The following is a 16,919-nucleotide window of genomic DNA, read 5'->3' on the forward strand; positions in this document are numbered from 1 at the left end:
TGAAATGGTTGTTTCAGTGTGTGTATATGCACATGTTTTGTGGCAGACTGAGCTGCCACACAGAATGTACTTCTTGTGGGTCACAGGAAGGGTTTGAAACAAACAGTGCAGCAGTGAGACCTACTGAATTTGATGACTGGTGAGATGAGGGACTAAGAGAGGGGCAGTAGCTGGGAGTGGCTCCCAGTTTTCAGGCCACTGCAGCTGGAGGGTCGAAGTCTCTGAGGTAGAACAGACACTACTGGATGAGAACATGGGATAAATGATGTTTTATTTTTTAATCGGCTTAGGTGGAGGTTAGAAACCTGCATGGGATGGAGGGTCCTTTGGATGCACAGTGCTCTCAGGATCCCAAGAGGCATGTTGGCAGGGGTGAGATGGCTCCTCTGCAGCATTTCCTGCCCTTGAGAAAAGGTTTCAGCCGCTCCTAGCTCCCTCAAGCAAGACGTCAGACCCAGAACTTGACCCTGGTCCAGTGCTGACCAGCCCACATGCCCATTAATGACGCTGCAAGGGGGGCTGTTGGCGAGTCAGTGTCAGATCTGGACCTCATAACTCACAGCCTGCCCCTGGGTGACAGACGGCCTCTGTGCATCCTGCCATTGCTCTGCGCCCTGGCCAAAGGGTAAAGCCACGGTGGCCGCAACATTCACATCGGGTGCCAACGCACGTCCACAAGGTGTGGCCGAGCCCCGGGGCTGTGCTGGGACCCATCTGTGTGGCAGTACACGGCTCAATTCCTCCTTCTCTCACCCCTTTGTAAATTGCCTTTGTCAGCTTCTCCTAGCGGGAGCTACTCTCTTCATCAATCAGAAACAATGGGCTGTTGGAATGAAAAATTCCTCTTCCCAGCCAGCTGAAGAAAAGGGTTTCAGACCTGAGTGTTTCCTCTTTGCTCTGGGCAGCCACCAATAGACTCCCACACTGAACGCTGAGCTGCCAGCCCTTCACCCTCAACCCCCCTCCCACATACACTGGCCCTGCCTGAGGCCGGCTGGGGCCAAGTACTAGTCTCCCTCCTGATAGTTCTAGTGCCTGAGCAGAAATCAGACTTGGTTCCTTGATTGTAGAGGACAGAGCCATGCAACTTCTAGTCATAATAAAGACAGTATCTACTTATATGTGTTTAGCACTTCATGTACCCATTAAATCTTCCAGTTATTCCTTTATGAAACATGCTGAGCATCCACTTTCTGGAGGCAGATGTTCAAGCCAGTCTCACGTGGGTTCTCTTGGAGAGGATACAGCATACGGTTAGGACGGGTGCCTCTGGGGCCCGGATGCCCAGGATTCAGTTCTGCTCCGCTACACACAGCTGTGGGCAAGTGAGTCACTAAGCCTGTTATTTCTCCTGTAAAACAAGGATTATTTGGGTACCTCCCCCACAGGAGTCGTCTGAGGATTAAATGAAGCAATAGATGTCACGTGTTTAGAACAGTGCCTGGGACATGATAAGTGCTATGTGACTCCTAGTGTTTATTATCATCATCATTAACAGCAGCAGCATCATTATGTTCATCAATATTTGATTAAACCTGTGAGAGAGGAAGCTTAAGCATTATTATGCCCATTTTATAGATGGAGGAATTGAGCCTCAAAGCCTCAAAGATGTTACGTGACTAACACACGTCAGCAAGCATCTCCCACCTCCAAGCCTAATGCTCTTTCCATCTAAGTTATGTAGTTCTACAGAATTAAGAAGGCTCTTTTACCTGCATTATAAAATTATAAGAAAGTACCCAGAGCTTACCGCTCAATATAGTTTGACCAGCCTCCTCTATGGACAATCTCCTCCTTGCAGGCAAAATAAAGTATCCTCCACCCCAAATGAAAACTCCCCAGGGGGTGTCTTCAAGGACACGGCTTGAAGGGTCCCTGCCCTGAGACCCACCACTCAGATATTCCTGCAGGCTCTCCTAGGCCTCCTGTGAACAAATGTGCCCTGGAAAATGTAGGCTCACTGACTCTCCCAGGTTATAGGTGATGCCCAAAGCCACAGGTGTTACCATCAGTCCTTGTGTTTCTAAAGCGTGAACTTGTGGCTGACCACTAGCACTGCTGAAGGGGATGCTGCCAGGCAGGACCCCTGCTCCACAGCCAGGATCCAGGCGGCCTGGATTCTGCCTTCCGTTCTACTGGTGGGTAGGAGTGCAGTGTGGAACCAGCTGGGTCATTTGAACAGCGGAAACTGTTGAGCTATGTTCACACTGACATGAGGCTCCCAGGCCTCCTCCTTCCTCCAGGGGATTTGCCGCCAGCTCCTGTTTCCCCGAACTTTGCCTTGTCTTGACAGCAGCCCAGCCCTGCCCCACAGAATCTTCACTAGGCCTCTTGCTGCATATCCAGTGGCCAAAACCAGCTTTCCAAGGGCTCTCTCGGGTCAGCACTTGGTCCTCAGCCCTGACCTGATGAGCTGCTGGGACCCCCTCCCTACTGTAGTCCTGGGCCCAGTGGGCTTCCTCATGCCTCCAGGAAGCATTAGCCTTTCTCCAAGGGTCCTTCTGCCTAACACTGAGTGTGATGGCTGAAAGAGCTGGTGTCTGTCTGTGGCTTCCCAGCGCTGCTGTCTGCCATATCCATTTCCCTTTATGCAGCATCCCCTGAGTGACAGAGCTAATCAATCTCACTAGCCCACTTCACAGGCATTCATGCACTTGACTGCCTTCCAACAACAGCTAGCAGAAATACATGCATCTCTTATTATGAGGCGGAGAAATGCTTATATAAACATAAAGCCCCAAATTTTAACCTCGGAGAGGTTCAACAAAAGCACTTGTGTCTTAACATGCGCACCTTCCTGCCTCCACATACTTCTTCCTCTGAAATTCTATGTCTCATATGTGAGAATCCTGAATCTGCAAATGGCAAAACAGCAACAACTCAAACAAGGAAAAGCATTGCCACTGATGGAACATGCTCATTAAACATGCTTGTCGCTGTGTGCTGTGAAGGCTAAACCCACACAGAGCAGAGATTCCTTCATGAAACACTAAAACCACTTAGACAAGGCCAGGAGCTAATGGCCAGGCTCCCCAACGTCAGTGGAAGTGCCCCAGAGAGCGTTATCTTATTGTCGAAGACAAGGAAGTTGGAGGGTGTCGACAAGACAGTCCTGTTTGTGATGTGGCCGCTTAGTCCTTCTATGGCTACATTCCTCTCTGGAACTTCGGTGGTGAATTTGGTAGTGGTTGCAATAAGCAGAGGCAGGGACATGGATGCTGTTGCCTGTGCTCATAGAGAAATGTGTCCACAAGCCCAGCTGCGCAACCACACACTCTAGAGGAGCCACAAATGTGGCAAATGCCTGAGGATGATGCCCCAAGTGCCGGCCAATCACTGCATACCTCGGGTCACTAAAGACTTCAGACTAACAGTGGTGTGGGGAGAGGAAATGATAGCTCTGGGCTCAGTTCTCATGAATACTGAGAACGTTTTGGTTCAGGATTTTCATAGGTTCTCTTTCTTCTCCTGCCCTCTCTTCCAGATGCATTCAGCTAAAGAGGTCCTTCACTGAACCAGGCATTATACTTGCAGTTATGTTTTGTTGTGGTTAGCATTAAGCTCACTAAGAAACAACATAGTTAAGTTCCTCGAGATTAATTAATTTATTTATATTTACTTTATTTTATTTTGCCATCTGCACCCCAGATTTATTAGAATAATATCTTATCATTTTATGTTGTATTGACCTTGGAGCTGCCTCTGTCGTCTGAACCTAGTCAAGCTGATACTCATGTAACTGTGATGAGCTAGAGGTCACAGGACACTGAGAGACAGATACAAAGAGCTTTCCACACTCTTCATTCCTTGGCCAATGCCATGGAATGTCTCATAGTGCATCCACACTGCTCCCATTCTCTGCCCAGAGTGGGAGTCTCCACCCGTCTACTCAGAGCTGGGCCCAGGGCCACTGCTGCTGCTTCTGCAGTGGGAGGGGCAGACCCAGAGGGGTTGTCCACATCTTCAGCTGGCTCGCTGTAGGTCTGAGGGGCTCTATTGTAAGGCAAGAAGTGAAGGAACCCAGACACCATTTCTTGGTTTTCTCAGGTCACAAATTGTGGTCCTGAGTCAGTATGGAGTCTCAACTCTAATCCTCTTGGGACAAATGAGGGCAGGTTTTCCCAGTTCTTTAATAGCAACATAAAAATTAAGTATTTATATCTTTAGGTTGTGGGGAGAAACCAGAAAAAAAAATTAAGTATATATTTTGAACAATGCATTGGCTTGGGGGTACCAGCCTTAAACACAGTTGAAAACCCATATGTAACTTTTGACTGCCCCAAAACTTAACTACTAATAGCCTACTGTTGACCAGAAACCTTGCTGATAACATAAACAGTCAATTAACACATATTTTGTATTTTATATGTATTATATACTGCACTCCTACGATAAAGTAAGCTAGAAAAAAGAGAATGTTATTAAGAAAATCATAGGGAAGAGAAAATAAATTTACAGTACTGTAAATACATATTTTAAAAATCCACATATAAGTGGACCCACAAGTTCAAACATTTTGTTCACAGGTCAACTGTACCATGATTTCTAACCCAGGGGCATAAGAAGGGAATTTGCAGAGATTACCTGCTCTCTACACAGTCTATGGAGAGGTGCCCTCCCATCAGAGAAGAGGGCACATGAGCATATTTTATCTCAAGAAGATAGAATTCCCAATATATTAATCCTATTTGCTTCCCAGGGGCAGTGTCCTGGGGTTCCATGTGGAGGGACTGTTCTGGGAGCCCCCTGGGCTAAGAAATAGTAGAGTAAGGGTTTCTTCATCAGAAAGGTTTCTCTTTCTTGGCACATTTGCCTCCAGCAGAAATTGTTTCAGAGAAAAATGTGGAGCCACAAGTCTAACGCTGTAGGTTCAGTATCAAACTGTGTTGAATGGTACTTTGTGACGTTCAAGGGGTAGAGATACTTTTGCTTGAGCCAAAAATTCTGCTGCTTTCCCATTACCAGGTTTCCCCAAACTGCAAAAGCTCCTGATTTATAAACACTTTTTCCACAGCCCCTCTCCAGGCTATTTTGGCCCCCTTACTGAAAAACGGAAGCAACATTACATTTAAAAACCAACCATTAGTTTATTGATGCTGATAAGGTCTGTTAATCAAGCCAGACTTTTCCTCTTTGTGATCAATACAGATCTGGTTTGTCCTGCTAATAGACAGCTACCCAATTACCTGCTTCCTAATTGCAGCCTCCACATCCTTTACAAATCTGGCTTGTTTCATTAATCAGGTAACAGCTAAATTGCCACCCAGTTTCTTGCAGAACAGATTTAATCTGGCCTGCTTTTGATTAAAATCCCTCACCGAAACCAGTGCTAGATGTATTTTAACACTCTTTACAGAGCATTCAGGAGTTATCACAGCACAACATGTAACAGTGGCTAGCCTGGGGGAAACTGAAGGTCCTTGGAAATTTCCCAGTGTGCAATGGGACAAGCATATCCTAGAAACACCGAATTCCGGCTTCTCACCTCCTTGTGATAAATATCTAGAAGTGGCATTCCTGAGCCAGAGAGGTAGTTTCTTAGCACATCTAATGATTCGTTGGTTGCAGAACCAATAAAGATCAGGATATATATGTCACCAAAATATAGCTATGGGAAAATACGATGTTTCCTTTGTAAATCAATTTAACAAAAGATAATTTCCTGAAAATCACAGAGTGATATAATAATAATCTTACAGAAATCTTAAAACAACTCCTATGTCCTCAAGCACATAAGTTGTTAAAAATTTACTTAACAAGTCTCTAATACTGTGGAAAAAATTTAATTAAAATGGAACCGTAGCCTGCAACTCACTCATAGAGAATAACCACCTACCCTGTCCTTAGGGATTAAATAATAATGCTAAAGTCTTTCTAATTACCAAGGGGGGAAAAAAATCTCTTATCTATGTCATTATTTTTCACCTCAGCCTTGCAAATTAAATCATTTGCAGTAACAATTCTGAAATTGTAAGTAAAAAAGCAAAATACCCAATATTTTATAATGTGTAAGTGATGTGTGATGTAAATATAAATTATGTATAACTGAATTACATTATATTTGCAACAGAGGACCAATGAACATGTCCAGTGTAATGGAAATAAGAAACAAGGCAACTCAACCGAAGAGGCCTCGGAGACCGTGGTGAAACTACTGTCAGAATTTCTGTCTCAACCCCATCTAAACCATCCAGGCTTTTGTACAAAGGGAGCTGAAACCCAAACTGTGCTCAAAATCACCTGAGAGGAAGATACAGCCTGGTGTTTTAAAATAATACTTTATCGTCTTGTTCAAATATTAGAGTTGGATTCATATGAAAGACCTTAACTTCCTTATCTGAAACAGCAACAACAACAACAATAATAATAATATAAACAAAACCTTAATAAAGGGTTATGTACCCAAAAAACTGGGTGACAATTTCATTTCTGTAAAAGTCACTATTACACGACAAAGTGAAAACAAATATAAAGGTAACAGATAAAAAGGAACACATGGAAACATGAACGTTTGGAATTTCTACATTTTACCTTTCTAAATTGGTTCTACTGCTCTGAGAAAAACTATTCCAAAATGACTGACATAGTACCTGGAGCTTCACAAAACAGAAACAGAAATAAGGAATCTTCAGATTGCTGGGGGACCACACTTCTCTGACTACTTCCAATACTGGAAACGTGCCCTACATTTGCTGTGTTAAGCAAGACTCAGCTTGTCATTTCACAGGGCACTGTGAAGTATATTCTTGGATGGAACTGTGTTAAATAGAACTTCTCTAGGCATTTCCAAGACACCTTCCTTCTCCTTTCCTCTCTTGGCCACCCACCATCGCCTTTCCTCCGGTTCCATCTTCTCTGGAAGAAAGGACCAGATGAAGGTTTAGAGCCCTATAGCCAAGCACCTCAGCTTTTCTCAGGGCACAAATTGGCAGGTTCTCCCATTTTGACTTGGTTTTAGCTATTGCTATCAGAGGGAGCCAATAGCTTTCATCCTTCCTTCTTAGGAAATGTCAGAAACGGTCTCTGATTTGAAATCCTAGGTTGCACTATCTTTCTAGCTGGGAGCAGAATTATTAAGTACTTGCCTAGATTGTCCCCAGACCCCCAGTTTGGCAACTAACCTGGGGGCCCTTAAGTGGAAAGAACACTGTAGAGATAACGCTGAGAAAAAATTATTGAATTGCTTCTTGTTAATGAGGAATTGGAGCCAACTTCCCTTCAGTTTGCCATGGCACATAGTAGGTACCTGGGCTGGCACTCAGTAAGTTCTCAAAGATTATTGCCAAATAATTCTACTAGGCAGAAGAGTTGGGGTTTTCTTGCCACTTGTGACAAGAATCCCTCAGTGTTAGGCCATGGTACCTAGCCTTGGTTAGTCTACCCAGTAACACTTGGAACAGATAGTCCACTACAGATATTGCTTTATCCTTACAATGACCTATAATATAGGTACTCGTGAAGTGTCACCTTGGCTAGGCTACAATCATCTGTTATACAATCAAATGCTAATCTAGGTATTACTAGGAACACCTTTTGTATATTTGATTAAAATTTATAATCACGTAAATATCTTAAATAATCTGGATGGGTTTAAAAGTAAAGGCTTCTGTGAATGTGTGTGTGTGTGTGTGTATGTTTAGGGATGGGAAAGAAATTCCCTAGCCTTGCACCATGGCCTATGGATTTTAGAATCGCTTAGCCAGCCCCCACAATTGTGTAAGTCAATTTGATGTAATAAATATATATCCTACTGGTTCTGTTTCTCTAGTTGAACCCTGACTATCGTTAGCATGTCCATTTTACAGACAGGGAAACTGAGGAAGTGGAGAGATTAATTAATTTGTCTAAGGTCTCACAGTTATATAGTAGACTCAGGATTCAAAGCTAAGAATTCTGATTCCAAATGCTGAGTCTTTCCCACTGCTACCTTTCCAGGCCACAAAGTAAACATAACTTTTTTTTTTTTTTTTGCTCCTAACCCAGTAATTATTTTTTTCACACAAAAAAGGAGTGTATTAGTTATACATTGGTAACAGTAAATTGCCAATGATTTGGAGCTGTTTTGTTAAATTTTTTCTAAAAATAAACATTAGCCACTTTGTCTTCATCTGCTGGTGAGTTCATATTTGTGATATCTAGTAGTCTATAAACGATTACTAGCAGAAATATCACTGGGTTGTCTTTCATTCAATTTATTTTAAAATAAGAACAGTTTTGCTAGTTATAAAGCTTGTGATTATTACAAGTTTGGTACTTTGACCATATATATATATCAAATCTAAAAATCAAACACAGAACTATTATCCGTACCTGGGAAGAAAATTCACATAATTATGAATTAGGATTTCCTTATATTTCTTTTGTCCATGTCAATCATTTGTTAAACTTAAGTAACACATAAACATAAATAATAAAATATCTTTAGCTTCCTAAATACATATTGAAATTGTACAATTTGTGTTCAAAATAAGGAATCATGCCCAGTTAATACATTCAAGAAGGTCAAGCATACAAATAATTAACGTAGGCTGCATTAAAGAAGTGAAAATGATGTGAATTTAGCCAGCTCTCATTTCCTGACAATGCTCATTGCCTTTTCTATGTGGATGTTTCCAAAAAAATTCGAAGTAGAGGAATGACCAGAGTTTAGGCGATCGTTAAAGCTCTTGCACCCTTTGTATAAAAGGGTGAAGATCTGAAGTACTTCGTTGGTGGCTGGATTTGAAAAAAAGCTCTTTCTGAGGGTGACACTTCTGATAGCGCAGCCCTTGCCTGTGGTGGGGGATGGGTGGGATCGCCCTTTGGGGGAGGAGGGACCCAGGCGAGGGCTGCCTCTGCTTTCTCTTTGCCTCCATCCAGCTCATCCCCATAGGCAGGCGTGGCGGGTGCCTCCTCCGTCCCTGTGCACCTGAGAGCAAGGGCGTTGGGCTTTCTTCAGTGCCCCTGCATCTCGGGAGGGTCACGGTGAACTGGCCTCTGACTCTGGTCTATAAAATTCAACGGCAACGCTGACTGCATGGCGCGTGGGAGGAGGGGTGAGCAGCAGCTGCAGAGGAAAGGCCTGAACTCCCAGGGCTTGTGAGGGCAGCAGCCACGTGTCCCGGGGCCAGCGGTGCGTCATGGAGCAGAGGCAGCTCAGGCCGTGTTTCTGAGGGCCTCCTGCAGGCACAAAGCCCAGTTCCGGGGTGTAAAGAAGCTACAGGTGAGCCACAAAAGTTCAAGACACATCATGAGAGTGACTCACCCACATCAAGAGGACTTGAAGGGACAGTTCCCAGCAAAGGCGTTGGAGAGGGAGGATCTCTAGCCCCTTGACAGAGAGTCAGCAATAATATATGCTGGACTTGGTAATAGAAGGTGACACTCATAACAGTGTCACACGGATAGGAACTTTCCTCACCTGTGAAGGGAGGTGGATAGAAGGGCTCCAAGGAAAGAGAGGAGCCAGCCATGAACCCCGTCTGCTTCTTATTTGGAGCCAGCCTGAGTTTTGTGGGGGAGACGCCTCATTTTAAATAAAGTTCATAGTTTTGATTATTATAAGGATTGAGCTTATCATTTCTAACTAAATATAGAATATGCTGAAATTTAGAGCAACTGGAGGATTTTTATGGCATAAGAGTGACCAGGAAATTCATGCGATGACCAGCTTTTCCTCCAGGGAAGGAATTGGTCCTACCAAATAAATTTCAATAAAAACAAACCAAAAAAAGTCTTAAAAAGAAAATACAATGAGATACTTGTATGAGGCCAGTCTGTTCTGCGTACCATTGACATGAGTTGTAACGTTTCCATCAAGTGTAGCATCCTTGGTGCCCTAGAACTGGGTGCCTCCTTCTCCAGAGAACAGCATTGTTTTATCCTCTCGGGGGACAGGGGCAGGGTTTGCAGTCATAGGTGTTTGCACTGCGCACACTGATTATCTGTTTCTTTGAAGTTACTTGTCATCTTGTCAGTGACTATTGATTGTCAATATGAAAAGTGAAAAATGCAAGCAAACAGCTTTTTATTTATCCTATTTCCAACAAACCATTAGTCTTCACAAATTCTTTAGTTGTCATACTGCTCAACCATTGCTACATTTTAAGCTTCTTAGTTTAAAATATTTTAGTTCCCCAACTCTGAAGTCAGTACTTCTCCACTCTTCAAGAACTAGTACCACATTGGGTCCTAACATATGTTGCTTTTACTCTGTTCCACGAGGAGATAAGAGATTGGGAGAATGTTTTTCTTTTTATCAACACACACAGGCACACACATATTCAGAGGGAGAATTTTATGGACTGTACTCAAACAAAAAGGACTATAAAAGAAGAATGCTACTTCTTAAAGCTGTAACCACAAATAAAATTTACTTGTGGACCTATCTCAGATGTTGGGGTCTCATCTCCCTCAAAATTCATTTTTCCTTTTCCCTCTCCCTCCCTTTCTTTTTCCTCTCTTTTAAAAGCAGAGCTCTGTTGTAATCTCTTTTCCTTTGCTCTGCGGCAAGAGCACTTTTGCCAAACTCCTGTGTCAATATACCTCCTTTGTTAATAAAAGACTCACAGAATCACTTGCTCACAAGAAAGCACTCTTCTTTCTAATTCATAAAAGAGGTAATTGTCAAACATGTAAACACAGCAAACTGGGCAGAGCAACAGGTGATCTTGGGTTGTCAGTGTGCACCATTTTAAACATCTTGGCTCCCTCGCCTTCATGAAAGACAAGAAAGAAGGAAAGAAAGAAGGAAAGAAAGAAGGAAAGAAAGAAAGAAAGAAAGAAAGAAAGAAAGAAAGAAGGAAGGAAGGAAGGAAGGAAGGAAGGAAGGAAGGAAGGAAGGAAGGAAGGAAGGAAAGAAAGAAAGAGAAAAGAAAGAAAAGAAAGAAGGAAAGAAGAGCAAAACATATCCCAAATCCCATAGAAAGCAAAATAGATTTCCATTAGCTCACGCAGCAAAAGAAAACAATTGTGTAGGGTTATATATTTGGAAAAGTCACTTACAAATATAACCAGCAAAACTGAATTGAGGCTAAATGCATAAGGTACAGCATCTAACTGAAGAGTTACAGCACATGAAAAACATGTATTTGTTAGATTACAGTTACAGTCCCTGCTTGTTGCAGGAAGATAACACAAAGGTACGGATAAGAAATGCATCGCCCAGGGCCACAAACTATGTGTTTACTCCAATCATCCTTTTAGAATTCCACTAAATTCTCCAAAATTGCCTTCTTTTTGAGAAAATTGTGTTGCTGTTTACACAGGCTCCCTTCTCCTCTTGACATTTCCCTGTTGGCAATCACTGTCATCGAACGTGACATTTTCCCCCTCAATTCAAGTTCGGGTCAGAGGCAGGAGAGAAATAAATGCCCTTCATTCAAGACAAGTTTCTGACCGACGATGGTGGCTGATGGCAACCCGAGAATACCTGTGACCCCACTTTTGATCAGAGAACACCGTTTTCATTTATTTCTAGTTTTCCCAGGTTTTTCAGCCCATGACTGCAATGACCTTGAGTCGGTGGAAATCGCTACCAAGAAACCAAAACAGGCTGATCCTCATTTTGTTCACGGCCAACCTTGAAAGAACCTCATCGGATGTCATCTGGTGCAAGAGAGGACGCAGAGGCTCCAGGGTTAAGGGACAGGGGAGCCTAGCGTGGGCAGTGCTGGAGTCAGAACGCAGGCTGCAAGTTCCCTCTGCCCCCACCCCCACCCCACCCCAGGCCCACGCAGTTCAATCCTCAGAGGTTTCCTGGATATACCGCAGCCTCGGGAATCTTGTGGACAGTGGACACACTCCTCTTATTTCTGTTAACGTGGGGCATTGTCTGGGAAGGTGAGAGGAGGATGCCTTTGAGGGTCCCAATCAGTGCTTCGCAACAGCCTAAAAAGGGGGCCTTCCCTTTTCCTCTTCTCTCTCATTCCCAGTGGAGGGAGGACCTGGCCCAGCAACTTTCCTCTTCAGGCCAAGACCTGCTACTGTCTGGCTAGCTACTCATCCCCACCCTCTCCTCACATCTCCTATTAAGGCAAGTTGATGGAGGTGTAATTTCCACACAGCAAACTTAACTTCTTTTCAATGCACATGTTGATAAATTTTGAGCAATGTATACAAATGAACAACCACCACAAAGATCAGAATGTATTAATAGAGCATTTTCATCACCCCATAAATGACTTTCTGCCGCTTATAGGCAACTCCACCTGTACTCCAGCCTGACAAACTCTAATCTGATCTGTTTCTATAATTATGCCTCTTTCAGAATGTCATATAAATAGAATGGTACAATGAATAGCATTTAGTATCTGACATCTTTCACTTAACAGAATGTTCTGATGAATGTGCCCTGATGGGTGTGGCTTAGTCAGTTGGATGTTATCCTGAGAAGCAAAGGGTACCAGGTTTGATTCCTGGTCAGGGCACATATCTGGGTTGCAGGTTTGTCCCCTGTCGGGGTGCATGCGAGAGGCAACTGATCAATGTTTCTCTCTCGCAGCGATGTTTCTCTCCTTCTCTTTCTGCCTCCCTTCCCCTCTCTAAATCTAGAAAAGAAAAGAAAAGAGTCATCATGTCAGTATAACATTGAAAGTTGTGTGGAGGCTAAGATTCCATTATTTTATTTGTTTTATTGTATGTCTCTTTCAGTGTTTCCCTCTAAAAAACTCAACAGTTGAGGCAGTTCCCTTGGGGTCTGCTATAGTCTGAATGTTGGTGTCCCCCCCACCCCCAGTGTATTAGGAGGCGGTATTAAGAGGGACTAGTGCTTTATAAGAGAGACACCACAGAGCTCCCCAGCCTGTTCAACCCTGTGAAGACACAGCAAGAAGCTGGCGGTCTGCTCCTTGGAGGAGAACCTTCACCAGAACCTCACTGTGCTGGCACCATGATGTTGCACTCCCAGCCTCCAGAACTGTGACAAATAAATCTTTGCTGTTTAAAAGCCATCCAGTCTATGGTAATTTAATTATAGCAGCCTTTCTCTCCACCCGGGGACCTGGTTCCCCATCATTGGGTGACCCGTGACACAGATGTAGTCTTTGTCCACACCCCCAGCAGCCCCTCTGCACACCAAAGGCTGCCTGACTGCCGGACCGCCACTGTCTGCTGAGTGCTTTCTTTCCCTTGTTGTGGGGGCTTGTTCACCAGGAAGCCAGGAGGGCCGGTGGGTTCATGCTCATGGAAGCAGCTTCAGCCAACCAAAGAGTGGGCAGTGGTGGATAAATATCCCTGCGCCCTTGCCACCTCTCCAAGGGTTGGATAACTGAGGTGTGCTCTACGCTGTCTCCCATGACCCACAGCAGGACTGTGCCCCAGCTCCCCACAGTGGTGACAGGCCTGCTGAACACCCCTCCCTGGCTTTCTTCTCCTCCCTATTTCACTTCCCCACTTCCCTACAGGGCTTTCTAGGGTTAGCCTCCACATACCCACTCATCTCTGGGTCAGCTTTTGGAAGAACTCAAATCAAGACAATTTGCTTTGCATTCCTTTGGACATCCTTTCTTATATGTCTAACACACCAGCACAATCCCTTTCAGAGGAAGCCCTGGTCAATGCCAACACAGGCAGAAGGGCTGAATTTAGTGGTCTGGGAGTAAGGTTTTCTGAGCAGGCCATTCAGAGCGCTCTGCGCTGCCTCTCACCCAGCATGCTTCCAACAGATTCTAGGTCCAGTCGCTCCTGAAATTCAGACCTGCATATAGTAGCCTATGGGTCTGGCTTGATGAGCTTCACTCAAAGCCTGACAGCTTCCAATTCTCTGACATAACTGGCTGCAGATACACCACATTTAGATAAAACCATCAATGACCTTCACCAAACTGAAAAGCAAAGAGATTATTTATATACACAAGATTCGCCCAAGTACTTTCCTAACCTAAATAGTCAGAAATATTTTATCTAACAGACTGGCAGAATGCTTTAAGAAAATGAGAAAAGAGGTCTGCAATAGGGGTCAAACCTACTCTGAATTATCAACTTTATGAGCCCAGTCTACTTTTAATAAATACAGTAAAGTGTCCTCCTTTACTGGTCTATCTCTCATTAGAATCCATAAAGCAACATGACCCAGTTTTGACATTAATTGTAGATATAAAAACATGGTGTTCTGAAAAGAATTATAAATGCTTCACTGAGCTTTAGTAGGAAAGCCTTCTCTTGAAAAATGGAAATCAATGTCTAGTGTAACATGTAGCACTTTAAGAAATAAGGCAGATTCTTTACAAGCAACATGATCTCACTTGAAACAATAGGGTTGAGTGCATTCAATCCAGCCATTATAGCTGAAGCATGTTCTTTTTTTTTTTTCCTCCAAGAAGCTATATTGTTTCCCTTTGGTCCCATGTGTGGCAGAGGGCTCCAGCGTGGTTAAAAGGATGCCTAGTGGTTTCAGGGAGAGGCTCGGGGAAAAGCCAGACACCAGTGGAGGGCTCCAAAGGCTCCTAGTCCTGCTCGAGGGTGAGCCTTTCAAAGAGATACTTGCCCAGCCCAGCCTGCAGGTCAACCAGCTTGTGAAAGTTAGTAAGGTGGTTGCCCATCTTCGTGATGAGTTTCAATTCACCTCCTCATCCAGGAAGTGGTTCTCCAGGAAGCCACAGAGATGAGGGTCTGTGTGGGTAGAACCCAGGGCATGCAGATCCAAAAAGGCCTGGTTCAGGTTGTTCTCCAAGGCCATGGCAGCTTCAGTGGTGTCCTGAGTTTTACCTCACTAATCTTGGGAAGGCCTCAGCATGTCCTGAAAGAGAACGTGGGCACCGCGCTGGTTTTGCATCTTTAAAGAGACACTCGGAGCCCTCATGCTTCTTCTTAGCCAACTGGCTGAGGAAATGGCCCACAGCCTCCAGAGCCACACTGTCATGGTGGAAATAGGAGACCAGACAGACGTAGGTATAGGAGGCCTGCACATAAGTTGACCAGGTGGTTTATGGCAGCATCCATTTCGGTGGAATAATTATGATGAATTTGGGAGCTCATGGTCATTTTGCAATAAGGAATTAAGGTCAAAAAAGTGTTGGCTGGTCTTGGAGTCTTCAGATGGCTGAGTTGTCTCTTGTAGTGACTGAACTGAGGTTGGAAGGTAGTTGGAGTCCAGAAGAAGGGGCATCCTTGTGTCTGTTTTGCCCAAACACTGTTGAAGCAAGAGACATACCTGAGGGGCCTTTGAGGTACTGCAGAGGTGGTGGGCAGGGCGGTTTTGAATTTCTCTTAAAGAAAACATCCTACCAGGAGAAGTGTGAGAAGCACATTCAGGCTAATCGTTTTGAATACAGCATGTTGGGTAATGATGTAGGTGGTCTGAGACCTTTTCCAGCCTTGGCCTATATTGGCAGGGTCTGCCTGAGGACCCTGGCTTCCTGAGTAGGAAGGCCCACTTGCTGTCCCTGTCTCTGACTTCTTTTTAGAGTTCATTTTCGGAACCTTCACTTGGAAGCTGGCTGAACCTCTGGGGGCAACATTTGGGATCCTCCTCATACATTGCTGTAGACCCCTGTGAAAATCCTTCCCTAGTTTGTCCTTCCCCTGTTACCTTCTGCAGTACCTGGACTCCATCTTCTGTGAGTCCTGCTAGGGCTCCTGCTTGTTCTGGGAATTGGCCCTGAGCCTGCATCATTTTCATGAAGCAGGTTCTTGAAGAAGAGTCTGGGAATGCTGGATCTGCAGTGCAATCATACATGACATACTAATGTTGGGATTAACAAGTGTACCCTCCATCCAGGATTTCATATTAATGTCTAATGTGTTGTTGCTAAGGAATTATTGAGAACACTTGGTGCACTGTGATTGAGGACTTGCATCTCTCCTGGTTTTGTCCAGGAGTCTCGTTTAATGTTGTCAAGTTTTGCCGGTGTTTATTTGCATGTCATGAATGCTCTTATTACCCTCTTCATTATCAGACTCTACTCTCTTGCAGAAAATTTCAGCTTCTGTGTATACAGTTCAGTGTTCACCTTCATATAGCAGCTTTACTTCATTGATAAGAGTATTCTACTGTTCATCACTGTGCCCGACAACTTGTGGCCACTGGTTACTCACAACCTGGAATTGCACTCTCTGCTCTGTGGGGCAGCCTGCTTCTATGCATGTCCCCAGGGAGCTACCAGCACTGCCACCAGGCCATGGTTCTTTTGTTATGCATGCTTGTTTGTAATGGGAGGTAAGGGGCATCCAAAGCTCACAAACTTTAAAAAATGTATTTAAATACAAATTTTATGACTAAATATAGTCCCAATTGGGATGGGTCAGAATGATTCTTTCCCACCTGCATTATTCTCTTTGAAAATTAAACCATTACTATTGAGATAACTAAACAGCAATGCCAACCAGTATATCCGTTTGGCTGCCTTTGTTGGTCAGAGCACAGCTCTCTTGCAATCACAGAGCTCTGATTCTGAGCCAATCTAATTTATGTCTCTGTAAATGTCTTGCTCAGAGATGACATTTGTTTTTAAAACAATTAAAGGCAGAGCAGATGCAATAGATCTTAAGAGGGGGGAAAAAGTTCCCAAGATAATGAAAATCAATTGGATAATGTTAATGTGGAAATGACTTTCAGAAATGGTTAGCGTGGTTTATCATAGCATTAGTCACAGACCTCAGAGGACATTAAGAAAATGTTACACATGTATTAGAGTCCAGGGAGTCTTTTCTCGATCATACTGTATGACTTTAGATGCAGATGACCTGTCATTTCCCTTAGATTTGTTTAATGGTGCCAGCACTCAGGATTCTACTTAGTGGTGAGGCCTAATCTTCTGGAACAGGGCAGGGCAGCCAGGAACATTTGCCTGTACTTGCTTTCTGGGTCCCAGCAACAGGCTAAGGCTAGGCCAGAATCATTTATCATCTCATACTAAAGTCCCAGTGGGTTGAGGGCCTTGTGCAATCGATAGTTCCCTGTTTATCCTGTGTCACCAACCTGTCCTGTGCAACTGACTCCT

General features: G+C 44.0%; 1 pseudogene; it reads right to left on the reverse strand.

Annotated features, from left to right (window-relative positions):
- Positions 1–14,423: 14,423 nt before the first annotated feature.
- LOC150008795 (ferritin light chain pseudogene) lies at positions 14,424–14,955 on the reverse strand (annotated as a pseudogene).
- Positions 14,956–16,919: the final 1,964 nt, after the last annotated feature.

This window comes from Furipterus horrens, unplaced genomic scaffold, assembly GCF_987537825.1.
Source record: "Furipterus horrens unplaced genomic scaffold, mFurHor1.1.pri manual_scaffold_5, whole genome shotgun sequence".
Taxonomy (NCBI): domain Eukaryota; kingdom Metazoa; phylum Chordata; class Mammalia; order Chiroptera; family Furipteridae; genus Furipterus; species Furipterus horrens.